Consider the following 16,765-nt stretch of genomic DNA (forward strand, 5'->3'; position numbering starts at 1 on the left):
AATTTTTGAAAGATACCTATGTCTACTGAAAACATAGTTCTAATAATGGTAGAAAAATAAATATGATTTCAGACTGAAAACCCCCAGAAATTTTGTTTTTAGCCTGGTTTTAATAAAACAAATACTGAAAGCAGAGTGAAAATGAACTCAGAAGAAAACACATCAATTCAGGAAGAAATGGAGTTTAATGGAAAGAGTAAATATGTAAATAATGTAAAATAAGAAATGACAGTACAAAACAGTAACAGTAATAACCTGTGGAAAGTAAAATATAAGTAAAAAGTTTGTATTTGACAACAATCATGCAAAAGCAGGAGGAGGATGAGTAGAAGTAAATGGTTCTAAGGAACTAGCGTATTGAGCAAGTGGAAAATAATTTGTATCAGAATGTAATAAATTGAGGATGCATATTGCAATCCCTAATGTTAACATACAAAAACACTTTTGATGTAACTAATCTAACTGAACTATATGGAACAATAAAATACATTGATTAATATGTAAAAAGAAATGGAAGAAAAATGAAACTCCAAACTGTGGGTCAAATAGCAAACAGTTTGATGGTAGATATAAACCAACACACAATTGTTAATTCAGTTAAAAATAAAATGGTTCAATTAGAAAGAAAAAAGTGTCAATTTTTCACTTACCTGAAACACACCTTAAATAGAAAGCATATGAAGATGGAAAATAAAAGGGTGAGAAAAGATACGCTGCAAATATTAACAAGAACACACAAAAATAAACAAAACAGTTGAAACTATGGTAATATTAAAGAAAACTCCAAGTAAAGGAGTATTATTAAACATAAAAGAAAATATTTGAAATGGCAAAGAGATCATTCTACTGGAAATATTTAACTGTTCTAAATCTGCCTCTAATCTAATAATATCACTTCAAAATAAATAAAGCAAAAATGAATAAAATTAAAAGGAGGACAAGAAAAATTCACAATCAGAGAGACAGATAATAAACACTACCTCCAGGGAAAGCTGGAAAAAATGAAATTGCATAATTTCTAACAATACAACTTGATATTTACTAAACTAGAACTAATTATATTAAAGAATGTTTTATCAACAAATAACAATATATTAATTTTTTGAGGTGTTCATGGAACATTCATCAAACTGATAATAGTATGGGTCATAAAACAAACCTAACAAATATAAAATTATTCAGAGTATTTTGTTAATCACAGAAACCAGCCCATTTTTCACAGTAGAAATCACAAAGGAAGTAAGTAATATTTTGGACTGGATAATCATAATCTCATATGACAAAATTTGTAGAATATATCTAAAGCAGTGCTTACAGGAAAATTTTTAGTTTTAAATACACTTATTAGAAATGAAACTTAAGATTAAAGATAACAAATAGCAAATCAAACCTCAGAAACTAAAGGAAATAAAGGTAGAGAAGAAATAAAAAAAAACACACAGAAAACAAAAGGGCAATGAAAGAAAACAAAGCCAAGCATTGTCAAAAGTAAAGAAACCACAGATTATGAATACAAAAAAGAAAAAGGTGACATATAAAGATATTATGAATAACTTTATCCCATTAAAGCTGAAAATTTAGAGAAAGACAATTTTTTTGAAAAACACAACCTACTTAAACTGAAAAAGAAAAGAAATCCTAAGTAGTTATGTTTATTAAATAAATTGAGTTCATTATTATAAAACTTCCCCACAAAAACTCCAATGCCAACTAATTATATCACTGAATTTCCCCTCAAATGTTTTTTTAAAAAGTACCACCAATCTGTATATCCTTATCAGAGAATATATTCTTATCTGACAATCTATATATTCTTATCAGAAAATCTATATATTCTTATCAGAGAAAAGGGAACACTTGAGTACTCATTTCATGAAGTTAACATATCTTAAGTCACAAAACCTCAGAAGAATATTACAGACAAAATAAACATAGAAGTGATTTCCAAACATAGGTGCAAATGCCTAACAAAATAATGGTAAATTACTCCAGAAATATAAAAAGTGATAACACATTAAACCAAGTGGAATTTAGTCCAGGATTGGTTGAACATTCAGTAATCATTTTCTTTTCTTTTCTTTTCTTTTTTTTGTTTATGTTTTCATTTTCGTTTTTGTTTTTGTTTGAGACTGAGTCTGGCTCTGTCACCCAGGCTGGAATTCAGTGCTGCAATCTCAGCTCACTGCAACCTCCGCTTCCTGGGTTCAAGTGATTCTCGTGCCCCAGCCTCCCCAGTAGCTGGGATTACAGGTGCCTGTCATGATACCGGGCTAATTTTTGTATTTTTAGTAGAGGTGGCGTTTCGTTGCGTTGGCCAGGCTGGTCTCGAACTCTTGACCTCTAGAGATCTGCCTGCCTTGGCCTCCCAAAGTGCTGGGATTACAGGCGGGAGTCACCATGCCCGGTCTCAGGAATTGTTTTCTTAAATGATGACGTGATGAGTGGATAGAGGGATAGTTATGTGATGAAGCAATTGTAGGATCATCTTGGTGGTAAGAATATGGGAGTTCCTTGTAAAATTCTTTTGACCTATTTGTATGATTGAATTTTCTTTTATAAAAATGTTTGAAAAATATAAAATTATAAGCCAGTCAACCATTGAAATTCATCAGTATAAACAGGAAAAGAAAAAGAACAAAACGTGAATATTTCAATAGATACAGAAAAACTATTTGACAAAAATGAATATCTATTCATGATTAGGAACTCATAGGAGAATGAAAGGCAATGTCTTTGATATGATAAAGGATATTGACCAAAGAAAAAAACTACATCAAACATCATATATTAATGAGTTAAAATATTTCCCCTGGATATTGAAAAAAATAGAGATAAAGAGAAATAAACTGATGTGCAGTATGACACCTCTTTTACAAATTGAACCAAGGTCCTGGACAGTGGCATAAAAGGTATGAATTTGAAAGGAAGAAATAAAATTGTCACTTTCTTTTGGTAGACAATGTGATTGTATATATAGAAAACTCAAAGGAATTTACAAGAAAAACTATTAGAATTATAATAATAACTGACATGAGGTAATAGAATATACTTGTATTTCTATGTAACAGCCAAAAAAGTAAGGAAAATATTTGATGTATTTTTACTTCAATAGAATTGTGAAACTTTTTAAATGAAATATGTATAAGATTTCTACAATTTATAGCACTAAGCAATATTGGTAGATAATTTTTAAAGACCTAATTAAACTGAGGGATGTTAATAATTTAGACTACTTGGCATTTTAAATGTGTCAATTCTGCCCAATTAATCCATCGATTCAATTAGATCCCTATCACAGTCACTGCAGATATCTTGTTTCTGTGTGTGTGTGTATTTGTGAGTATATGAAAATTGATGAGCTGCTTCTAAAATCCGTATGAAAATTTAAAAGGATAGGAATACCTAAGGCAATCTGGGAGAACAACATTTGAGTACTTACACTATCAGATAAAGAGATTTATTTTAATAATATGATAATTATTCAGTGTAGTGGTGGTACAACGAGAGAAAAAATAGACCAATGGAGCAGAAGAGAGTCCATAAATAAACTAACATATAGTCATTTGGTGACTGTAGTTGTCATATATTTGCTTAACAAATTTTTCCAAAATGTGGCAGCCTATAAAGCATACATTTATCATCTCACATAGTTTCTTTAAGTCAGAAATTCTGGAGCAGCTTAGCTGGGTGGTTCTGGCTTAGGGTCTGTCTTGAGGTTGCAGTCAAGCTGACAGCTTCAGGGCTGCAGTACACACTTTCAACCTCACTCAGGTCTTATTCGGTAGGAGGCTTCAGCTCTTTATCACATGGGTCTCTCATAAGCCTTCATAGTAGCTGGTTTCCTCCAGCAAATGCCGTAAGAGAAAGAGAACAAATGAGAGTGTGCCCAAACTGGAAAGCACAGTCTTTCATAGCTTAATATGAGAAAAGACGTACTATTATTTCTGCTAAACCTTATTTGTCCCTCAGACTCAGTCTGACACAATTTAGGAGGGCATTATACAGGAATGTGAATATTGGAGGAGGGAGGGGATTATGGAGAGCCATCTTGGAGGCTGCCTGCCACAGTGATATTCTTAACACTGTAGGGCAGTAAGGAAAAAATGTTCTTTTTCAAAAATAGTCTAAGCCAATTGGATGTTTTTGTGGAATTTTTTTTAAATTTGCCCTGCATGTGGCATTCAAAGAAAAAAAAAATCTTGATCATATATCACAAAATACACCAAAAAATAAATGTCTGAGATTTACATGTAAATGGCATGATAATAAAGCTTTAGGAATGAACTGCTAGCAAATATCTTCATGATTGTGGTAGGAAAAAAAATTTTTAAACAAGATGCAAATATTATGAAGCATAAATGAAAAGTAAAATGAGTTAGGGAGGAGTCCCTCTTTTTCTATTGTTTGGAATAGTTTCAGAAGGAATAGTACTGGGTATATACCCAAAGGATTATAAATCATTCTACTATAAAGACACATGCACACATATGTTTATTGTGGCACTGTTCACAATAGCGAAGACTTGGAATCAACCCAAATGTCCATCAATGATAGACTGGATAAAGAAAATGTGGCACATATACACTATGGAATACTATGCAGCCTTAAAAAAACGATGAGTTCATGTCCTTTGCAGGGACATGGATGAAGCTGGAAACCATCATTCTCAGCAAACTAACACAGTAACAGAAAACCAAGCACTGCATGTTCTCACTTATAAGTGGGAGTTGAACAATGAGAACACATGGACACAGGGAGGGAAATATCACACAGTGGGCCCTGTTGGGGGGTGGGGGACTAGGGGAGGGAAAGCATTAGGAGAAATTCCTAGTGTAGATGATGGGTTGATGGGTGCAGCAAACCACCATGGCACATGTATACCTCTCTAACAAACCTGCACGTTCTGCACATGTATCCCAGAACATGAAGTATAATAGAAAATACAAATAAAAATAAAAAGAGAAATAAAAAATAATAAATGAAAAGTAAAAAGCCTCTGTTCCTTAAAAGACACTATTAAGAGAATTAGGTGAAAAACCACTTGGTAGAAAAAAATAATATATCAAACAAACAACTCATATCCACACCTGAAAAAGAACTACAAATCATTACGAAAAAGGCAGACAATTCAATAGGAAAAAAACAGCAAAATACTGAACAGTCTTCACACAAGAGTTATTCAAACAGTCAATCAACATGAAATGTGTTCGACTTCATTAAATCATCATGGAAATGCAAATTAAAATCACACCAAGGCATTACTACCCACAACTAAAATGGCTTTAAAAAAAAAAACAAATTTAAAATGTAAAAAAGGCATTTAAAATTTAAATCTTTGGTTAGAAAAATGCACTCAAATAGCTAAAATTAAAAATACATGTCTAAATGTTGGTCAGAATGTGGATCAACAGGAATTCATATACTGCTCATAGGAGAGTAAAATGTTGCAACCACTTTGAAAAACTGTTTTGCAGTGACCCACTGAAGTTGACCTTATGCTAACCTTAAGACCCAGCAAAAGGCACACTTAAAAATGAAGCAGCAGAAATGCATCGACATGATCGTCAAAAGATATACATGAATGTCCTTAGCAGTTTTATTCTTTTTTTGTTGTTTTTGTTTTTGAGACAGGTTCTCACTCTGCCACCCAGGATGGAGTGCAGTGGTGCAACCACGGGACCACAGCTCACTGCAACCTCCACCTCCTGGATTCAAGGGACCTTGCTTCCTCAGCCTCCCAAGTAGCTGGGACCACAGACGCAGGCCACCATGCCTGGCTCATTTTTTGTATTTTTGATAGAGATGGGATTTCACCATACTGTCCAGGCTAGTCTTGATTAGCAGCAGCATTCTCCCTCCCCCTCCCCTCCCCCTCCCCCTCCTCCTCCCCCTCTCCCTCCCCCTCTCCCTCTCCTCCTTTTTTGAGATGGCGTCTTGCTCTGTCGCCAGGCTAGAGTGCAGTGGCACAAACTCAGCTCAATTAAAACTCCACCTCCTGGGTTCAAGTGATTCTCCTGCTTCAGCCTCCCGAGCAGTTTTATTCTTAATAACCAAAAGTTAAAACAACCCAAATGCCCATCGCCATAGAATGGCTAAAAACGTTGTGGTATATTCTCGTATGGGTTTTATAGAACAATGAACATAAATCGAGCTACTCACAACAACACATTCAGTAATGAAGTTAGACAAAAAAGACTACAGGCTGTATAATCTACTTATTACGAAATGCTCAGAAACAGGCAAAATCATTCTGATATTTAATGTCAACATAGTGATTATCTTTGGTGGGGGTAGTGAAAGGAGCAAGACATGTTGGGAGCCTCTGGGGTGCTAGAAAATGCCTATTTATTTCTCTGGGTGGTGGTTACATGGGACTCTCTCTTTTTAAAAATTCATCAGATTGAACACATACTCAAATTTCTGCATATGTTATAATTCAATAAAAATGTTGTGAGTTTATAAATATATCCAAATGGAAACAGCAACAAACTGCTCTTTGGATGTGGCTGACAGTGAAATCAAGGGAGGAGATTGATGGCAATTTAACCATGAGAGAGAAAGGGCATTTAGGAGAATGGGACTGGAGCAGGCACACAGACATTTTGTAAAAGATCATAGAGAAATAAAAGCTAATGATGCAAGAGAGGGTAGAGCTGAAAACAAGATCTCCTGAAAGAGAGTAAGAAGGAATATAGCAGAGATACATATGTTAAAGCTAAAAAATGGGATGAGTGAAAATGGGCAGAAAATTTTAAATGGATATACAATTAATTCAGGAATTTTCAGGCATTTTTGCTATGATAAATCCATAAAGTTGGATGAATCCATAAAGTGGTATATATATTGTGTATATACAGTATATACAGAAAGTGAGAGAAAACAGGGCATTTGGATTTTTGAGGAAAGAGACAGAAATTGCAAAGAGCCTTGAGGAGTTGTAATGGGAATTAAATATGAAAACAGTAAACTACTGTCAGGAGACAGTGAAAATGAAAATTGTTAGATTTCCGTGATAATGCAAATACTACTTTCTCACAATATCACAATATACATATAATAAGTGGTAAATAATGAAATTTACTGTTTATAGGTGAACATAATTTTCAAATGCATATATTTCTTTTGTTACCTCTAATCATTTCATCTGGGCTCAGCTGTTTTTACAGGCAACATCTGCTACTGTATAAGAAAATTAATTGTATTTCTCTCATTTAAAGTCCCTTGGTATTAATATTTTCACTAGCCATGATGATATGAAGTCTTACTTCAATTCCTTTAGACCAGCAAATGGTCACTTTTCTTAAAAACAAAAATTGTACAGTTTAATTAACAAGGTTACCACTCTAATACTTCATTCCTGGTTATCACTGTAGCTTCAAAAATGTATCCTTGGCCAGGTGTGGTGGCTCATGCCTATAATCCCAGCACTCTGGGAGGCCAAGATGGGCAGATCACTCTAGGCCGGGAGTTCGAGACCAGACTAGCCAACACAGTGAAACCCCGTCTGTACCAAAAAAATACAAAAATTAGCTGGGCATGGTGGCATGTGCCTGTAATCCCAGCTACTCAGGAGGCTGAGAATCGCTTGAATGCCAGAGGTGGAGGTTGCAGTGAGATGAGATTGTGTCACTGCAATCCAGCCTGGGCAACAGAGTGAGACTCTGACTCAAAAAAAACAACAAAAAAAGTATCCTTTACATGTTGATTATATATAAGAATTACATTTGTTTTTATTTCAAAACTTCTTGTAAAAATTATTGGATACAAGAGAGTTTACTACCCCCCCCACACACCCTCTAGAATGATATGTTCTGTACTTTGAATAATAATTATTGTGTAGCACTTGGTTTTATACAGTAAGTATGATAAGTTTTTAACTTGAATAAAATTATTGATATTTATCTTTTTAGTCAATACATTTTTATTTCTTTCCAAGAAGTCCGATATTTGCTTATTATCATTAAGCTCAAATTTTAACCTTCTTTGATTATTTTATTGGATACATTGCGATCTCATTTATATCTACCCTAATGATGATTCTCATCTACTTGAAAAATGCAGTAAAAATTTACAATGTGTCCTGAATTTACTCTGAGATATAGGTATCAATATACCTCAGGTTTGTAAGAGGTGATTTGATGAAATCAATATTATCAGTAAAATAATTTAAATTTTTGAGAAAATTGCATATATAATTTACTTTTTATAATTTTACTTTATAAGTCACTAACCAGAAATGGAGAGAATTTCACAAGCTTCATGAAAACAAAAATCTTTGTTTCAGTTATATTTAGAGATAAAATAAAATGTATCTCCTTTTTGTCATTTATTTAAACAGCTTAATAACTTACAAATAATTTTGTTTAAAAAAAGAAAGAAAAAATTGAGCTGAAATGGTTTCTCAATGTATAAAAGCAAAATAAGAAACCGTAAAAGAAAACAGTAATAGATACTACTATTTTAATACCAGATAAAATCTTTGTAAAATTCTGTAAGATTTACAATTTAAAAATTAGAAAGAGTATTTTCAACACCTATTTCAAATAAAAATATCAAAAGCCTCACTATGTAAAAGGTTTTACAACTTGAAGATCAAAATAAAGTTCCATTAGCTTTTCCGTTTAAAACATTTAACAGGGAGTAATTTTCCCCCCTCTTAGGGGCTTCCAATCTCCAAATATACCCAAAGAAATCTAGTATTTCCTCACAGTGGCCCATGAATCAGTCTACCACTAGCTCATTTCTTCCCATCTGTCGGAAGTACAAGAAGTCTCTGGAATCTGATACAAGTAAATCTAAATCTACTTACTCTCCCTCTCTGAACTCAGTTGTCTACAGAAAGTCTTCCTGGTGATAACATGCACCTTTCTACCACTCTAGTGAGACCAGAATTCAACTAGGCAAGAAGAGGCCAGAAGTTTACAACCCCTACAATCATTTGAAAACGGCAATATTGGGAGCGTCAGCCTTTCCTGGGCAGGCCCGGCAATTCGGCCACCTACTGCAAAAACTACCCTCCCCTGCAAATCCTACCTCTACTAAAAGTACTCTGTGTAGAAGACTGGATTCGAGGCTAAGTTGGGGAGTCTCTCCCTTCCCACAAATTAATATTATGGCATTCCTGATCCAATGTTAACTATTTCTCAGGATGTCTGACAGTTAAACAAAAAATAAAACAATCAGAATTCTAAGAGAGAATGAGGAAGAAAAAATCTGACTTTGAAATATATCTCAAAGCCTGGGGTATTCCGGTTTATCAATCAGCATATTATTGTGTGTGTGTGTGTCTGTGTGTGTGTGTGTGTGTGTGAAAATACTGTAAACAAACAAATGTCATCAGTTATTGTTGGGATAGTTATATAAGGGGTACTTTCAATTTAATTTCTCACCTTTTACGTAATTACTAAAGTATGTACAATGAACATATGTTCCTATTTAAATAAGAAGAAAAAAGTATTACTTTTTAAAGTGTCTGTCCCATTCCATTCCTTGTTAACGTTAAAAGCAGGAAAATAACATGAAAATTCTTTTTGCTATATTTCATTAAGAAACAATCTAATTCCACTTTTTCCTCAAAGTGGAAAAGATTTCCTCAAAACATTATTTTGTTTTGTTTTTGATTTTTCATACCATTAGTGACGCTGATATTTGGGCAGATCAAATAAGTAATTTGGTTTTCCTCTTTATAACCAGGAAGGTACTCCATAAGCAATATTTTGCATTCATTCACTCAACAAACAGTTATTGAACCTGCTATGTTTTAGGCACTAGGAGTACATAATAATTAAAATATAAGCCATGTCACCTAGGAGCTCAAAAATTTGTAGTAGAAACAAACAGATAAAACATTGGCTATAACAATACCCAACAGTTGTATAAATATGAGTGTCATAGTATTACCAAAATAAAGCACAAGCAGAGAAAAGGCTCTAATGTTAAATTAATTCATATCAACATGTCAGTGATGAGATTTGGTTATTTTATATCTCTCTCGCAGAATTTTAAGAACATGAGAATGCAACTGTTACTACATGAATAATCAAGCTGAATGTTTGTTGACTCATCAGTATAATCTAAATGTATACTTGATTGTTAAAGCAAAAAATGTACTGAAAGTATGTACTTTGATTAAATTGTCTGATTTTTAACAAATCAGTAATTCAAAGAACTATGCTATTAGTTGAAAGTTTAAAAATAACTTTCTTAACTTCTAGCCATCCTTCTGCTCTCCAATAAATTTCATCACAATTAAAAACCTGCAAGGAGCAGAAAATTGCTTACTTGTAATCTGAGGCTAAATTCTGTAAGACCAACTCTTCTTATGCTACTTCGATTGGACTCTTCACTAATATTGAACTATGGCAACACACAAACGGAATAGAAACCCTTCTTTGAATTTCGTAGTTCAGATGGAAATTAGAGACCTCATGAACCTTGATATTATATTCTAGGTATTAACTTTGAGAATAAATCTAAAAACCGAAGGCGTTACATTTTAACTTCTGAAGTATACATAGGTATATATGTATAACACTGCAAATATTTCCAGAGAGATTTGAACATAACATCCTGTCACTTTATCTGCACAGGAAACTTATGACTTTACTGGGTAGATATTATGTTTATTTATTTATTTATTTATCTTAACTTTTATTTTAAATATGGGGGTATATGTGCAGATTTGTTTCATGGGTATATTGCACCCAGGTAGTGAGCATAGTACTCAATAGTTTTTCAACCCATGCCTCCCTCTCTCCTCTCTCTTGTAGTCTGCAGTGTCAGTTGTTCCCATGTTTATGTCCATGTGTGTTCAATATTTAGCTCACACTTATAAGTGAGAACATGTGGTGTTTTGTTTTCTGTCCCTGAAAAATTTGCTTATGATTATGGCCTCCAGCTGCATTCATGTTACTGCAAAGGACATTATTTTGTTCTTTTTTATAGCTGTGTACTATTTCATGCTACATATGTATCACGTTTTCTTTATCCAATCCATCATTGGTGGGCACCTAAGTTGATTCTATGTCTTTGCTATCGTGAACAGCTCAGTGATGAATATAACTACTGCATGTGTCTTTTTGGTATAATAACCTTTTTCTTTGGGCATATACCCAGTAATGAAATGGCTGGGTCAAATGGTCACTCTGTTTTAACTTCTTTGAGAAATACCTAAACTGCTTTCTATAGTGGCTGAATTAATTTACATTCCCACTAAGAGTGTGTAAAGTGTCCCCTTTTCTCCACAGCCTCACTGGCATCCACAGCCTCACTGGCATCAAAAGACACATGCACTAGTTATATTCATCACTGAGCTATTCACAATAGCAAAGACATGGAATCGGCTTAGGTGCCCACTAATGATGGATTGGATAAAGAAAACGTGATACATATGTAGCATGAAATAGTACACAGCCATAAAAAAGAACAAAATCATGTCCTTTGCAGCAACGTAAATGCAGCTGGAGGTCATAATAGTGAGCAATTACTCACTGGCATCTATTGTTTTTTTGACTTTTAGATAGAAGCCATTCTGACTGGTGTGCAATAGCATTTCATAGTTGTTTTAATTTGCATTTCTCTGATAATTAGTGATGTTGAGCATTTTTTCATGTTTGTTGGCTGCTTGTATTCTTCTTTTGAGAAATCTATGCATGTCCTTTGCCCATTTTAATAGGTTATTTGTGGGAGGTTTTTTTGATTGTTAATTTGTTTAAGTTCCTTACAGATTCTGATTACTATACCTTTGTGAGATGCACAGTTTGCAAATATTTTCTCCCATTCCGTAGGTTGTTTATTTACTTTGTTGATCTGTTGATAGTTTCTTTTGTTGTGCAGAGGCTCCTTAGTTTAATTAGATCTCACTTATTACTTTTTGTTTTCGTTGCAATTGTTTTGGGGACTTAGTCAAAAATTCTTTGCCAAGGCTGATGAATAGAAGGGCATTTCCTAGGTTTCCTTCTAGGATTTTTGTAGTTTGATGTCTTACATTAAAACTTCAAGCCATCTTGAGTTAATTTTTATATGTGGTGAAAGATTTGTTCTGCATATGGCTAGCCAGTTATTCCAGCACCATTTAGAGCACAGGAAATCCTCTCCCCATTCCTTTTTGTTGTCCTTGTTGAAGATCAGCTGCTTGCAGGTTTGTGGCTTTATTTCTGAGTTTTAGATTCTGTTCCAGTCTATGTGTCTGTTTTTCTACCAATACCATGTTGTTTGGGTTACTGTAGCCTCATAATGTAGTTTGAAGTCAGTGTGATGCCTCCAGTTTTGTTCTTCAAAAGCAATATAGAGAGAATGATTTCCTCTTCATTATATAGCTAGTATGTAGTAAAATTAGGGGGAAACTATGGTCTGCAAATCCTGTTTTTTTTTTCTATGCAATACCTAGTCTTTACTGAAATGCTGCACTTCAAAAGATGGAGTACACAATAAATTGTCCTTGTTATATAAATTAAGAAAAAACTAAATAAATTAATTATTTCTTTTCCCTTTAGAATATATAAATTTAAATAGAATACTACCATTTGAAATTTGTCCTTTATTTCAGAGAATGACACATAAGTTAGGTAAAGAAAGCAACACTGGCACAGTAGCATTTGGGGAGCTCTGTATCAGCCAGGAGTCTTGGTTATAAGATACAGAGCATGTAACCAGTACAACAGGATTTGAACCGGGGGCTCAAATGATACCACTAGAGCCCTGTATCTCCCTTTCTTTTCCCCCATCTCCCTTAGGTTGCATGGTTTCACTTTCTCTAGGTTTATTGCACTTTTATATAAACCAGCACTTGTTGACAGCAAGAGAGTTCCAGTTGTTCTAAACCAGCAACTGCAAGTTCAAATCCTGCAAGATAAGTGCAAGTCTCTCAGAAATTCCAACAAATGTTTCCTTCATTCCATTAGCTGTCAATGCACTTTCAGTCCATCCCTAATTCAATCACACTTGCTGAAAATATGATGATCCAGCTGGTCAGCTTAAATTAAAAGCTGTACTCTGGAATTAGAGGTGGAAGCGATTTTATCTAAGCCTAAAAAATGTGAGTGAAGTGTTTATTTTCGCAAAGAATATTGGATCATCTTATTCTGAAAGGGAAGGGAGGTAGTAGGTGTCATTATATATCAATTAGTGTCTTTTGTTTGCAAGTAACAGAAACCAATTTGATCTAACTTAATTAAAATGGGCTAATTTTCACAAGGAAATAAAGCTCTCCTGTTGAATTCAGGAAGAGAAATGGAATGAGAATTCACAAACAATTTGTGTGTCTCCTGCATGACGTTTTATTCACATCTAAACTCTTCATTCCATATTTTTTACAGCCCTGATTTCTCTCATATATTATTGATGGACAATTGAAGGCAGAGTCACAACTCTTGAGAATTTCTATCGCTATTTAAATCTCAATTAGAAGTCCTTGTTACCAAATAAAACTTCTTGATTGTGAGAATTCAATGGGCTAAACCTGTGTCAAATTGCCACGCTTCGTCCAATTAACTGTAGCCAGTGATGAGCGTGGGTAGAACAAATATGGCTTCCATTGCTTTGATACCGAGGATATATAAAGCATTATTATGAGCTTCGCAGATACTCCAGAAATTGACAACCTCATGTGATGCACCTCTGACGAAAGGTAACCTTAAAGCTTTCCTTAAAGAAGTTGATCCTATTGAGGTTTAAGCTACAGAGGAGATAACATTTAAAAACTAGTAATAGTTGCATATGATTTGCTGCAAGGAAAGTGGATGTTAAAATATTAAGAGGAGAAAACTGTCACAGCAGTGGATGCCTGAGGGGGTGGAAGAGGGGTCTTAGAGGATAGAAAAGAAAGAGGTTAAATAAGAAAGTTGCAATTTCTAAAAATAGTTACTTCACAAATTTGCCCAGAGCTAACTCCTCTTACATTGTACTATCTATAAGCCAAATAGCTTAAATTATAAATCAAGGAAGGTTAAAAGTATAATTATCTTCATACTATCCCGAAGAAAAATGTGTAAGAAAAAAACACATAAAAGATTAATGAAAACATCTGCCTTCAGTCCCCTAACATTTAAATCAAAGAATCGGGCTTATGAGTGGTACAACCCATCCCGGCTGCAGGATGATTTACAGGTGCAGCGGTAATCTATAAGGCAATGTGGCAGTCCACCAGAAGGGGATTTATAAATTAAAATCAATATGTGAATTTCATTCTGAAGCTTATGGTAGTTAGTGCTTATTGCAGGGCTCTGGTGAATGGCCTCTAAACACGTTTTTGTTCATACATCACATTTTCTACAAGCCAGAATTTGGAGATAATATGTGCCTGGGAATTCTAGAGGGCAAAGTTATTTTGTGAAAGACTGCCTAACCTTGGAATATTTTGTAAAGTGTGCACGCTCAAACTTGATAATATGGAGATGCAAATCTGAGGGAAGAGGATTATTTTTTGTTTTGCTTTTTAATTTGATTTTTCGTTTTTATTTGTTTTAAGGTGAAGCAGAGTTGAATAAGTAGCCAGATGGATTAAAAAAAAACAGCCACGAAATTGGCATTTTAATATGCATGCTTAATTGTATTCTCATGAAAAGCAACATTGCAGAATAGTGACTTGAATATCCTCTGGTGCTGGACTTCTAGGTTTCAATATGGCATTCCAATGGCATAGCTTTGGCAAGTTACTTAGCCTCCTCCCTTCAGCTCAGTGTCTGTCTATAAAATGCCTGTGATTTGGCTATACAACCCTTTCTCACCTTACTCTCATTTTCCATACAAAATCAAGTTACATTTTTAATATATTTTCATTAATGTTTATGGCTTTCAAACATTAAAAATTACATTTTTATATTATAAAATTAAATAAGCAGGAGGCCACTAGCCTGAGGCTGTCTCCATACTTCGAATTTCTGTATAATAAATTGCAGTCTTAACTTACTACTTAGATAAATGGAAACCTAACTTAGGAGAATAACAAACAGCTGAGTTCAGCTAATCACAGGCCGCCAACTCATCACGCTAGACCCAAAAAGACAGATGCCTAGCTGTAGCCAATCAGGTGATTTCTCTAATTTGCATCTGCCTTTGGTCTGCGAAATCATGCCACTCACACTGTTTAGTGCAGCCCTCAACTTCTCCTTGTACTGATACTACCAGACTCAGGAATTATTTGTTCAGGATAAATATGTCAAGTTTAATTAGTTTAAAGTTTTTCTTTTAAGAATTCAAATAGGATCATGATATAGCTTGCTGTTTTTCACTTAATATATTTTCTCAGTCCTTCCACATTGGTACACTAGAGCACACTCTTTTTAAAAAACGGATGCATATTAATCTATTGTGTGGATGAACCACATTTTTTAAACCTCAGAATGGGAGTTTATTTTTCTTACAATATTTTACTGCTTAAAAGAAGTGCAGGAGAAGAAACAGTAACTATCTTGGTACTTACACCATTTTGCAATTAGGTAACTATATATGCATAGTGGTTTTTTAAATGTGATATGGCTGGGTCAAGAGCTAGGAGTTTCAATATGAAAAATCTCACCTTCTAATTTAAATTTTAACATTTTGGGAGGCCCAGGCAGGAGGATTGCTTGAAGCCAGGAGTGTGAGACCAGAGTAGTCAACGTAGTGAGATTCCATCTCCACATAACATCAATTAAAAATTAGCCAGGTGTGGTGGCATGCACTTGCAGTCCCAGCTCAGGCGGCTGAGGTGGGAGGATCACTTCAACTCCGAAGTTCAAGGCTGCAGTAAGGTGTAAGTGCACCACTGCAGTCCAGTCTGGGTGGCCAAGCTAGACCCTGTCTCAAAAAAAAGTTACCTCCTATATTCTATAAACTGAGAAATAAAACAATCATATATATTTGAATTGCATATAATGTAAAAGCGTCTAAGATTTGGCAAAGCTGTCTTTAGAATAAAATACTGCTTTGGTGATTTAGACAGAGCTTTTCTCTCATTCCCCTGGTTTTTAGCTATGTTCTCATAACCAATGAATTATAGATAAGTGAGGATTTGTTGCCTAGCACAATACTAAATGAATACTTCACACATTGCAAATATTTCTTTTAGCTCATTGACTAATTCAGCCTATCAACTTTTGAGGGGAAACAATAAATGCCTGTAGGAAAATATGTTAAGCTCTGTTATGGAAGAACTTGGCCAGCACAGCTAATATTTGTTTATAATTGAATCTTGCATTCCTCATGTAAAATGTTTTCAGAGGACACAATACAAAAAAGCCAATATGTTATGTGAGAGGGTTCACAATATCTAACATGAAAACGCTTTCTCCTGAAAAAGAAATCTTCTAGCTTTCTGTAAATAGTCTGTAAGCATCCATCTCTCTCTCTGTCTCTCTCTCTCTCTGGTCTATAAATTCACTGACAGTTTTTATAAGGCTTCATTCTGTCAAGGTGTCCCTTTGCCATTCCACACACTTTTGCCCATCTCTAAATCTTTATTTAATTTTTTCTCTAGTGGTATCCTTTATCTACCAAGATAACTAACTCCTTTTATCTCCAGGCCTCTCAGATGAAGGGCTTAAGAAAAACTAGAGTGGAGCAGGAAGGGCAGGCAGGACAGGAAAGTCCTATTCTTTGGAGGACTTTATTTTATTCTACTCCTTATGCATGTGAGGAAGAAAAAACAACACCTTGCTGCCTTTCTTTTTCTTCCCTTCCTCCACTAGCTGTGTTTTTATGTACTTCCTAGAGTAAAGGAAAATAATACACAGTAGAACAATTCTTTTGTTTCACAACTAATCTCCAGTTCAAGTGTTTCAGATTA

This window comes from Symphalangus syndactylus, chromosome 9, assembly GCF_028878055.3.
Source record: "Symphalangus syndactylus isolate Jambi chromosome 9, NHGRI_mSymSyn1-v2.1_pri, whole genome shotgun sequence".
NCBI classification, from domain to species: Eukaryota; Metazoa; Chordata; class Mammalia; order Primates; family Hylobatidae; genus Symphalangus; species Symphalangus syndactylus.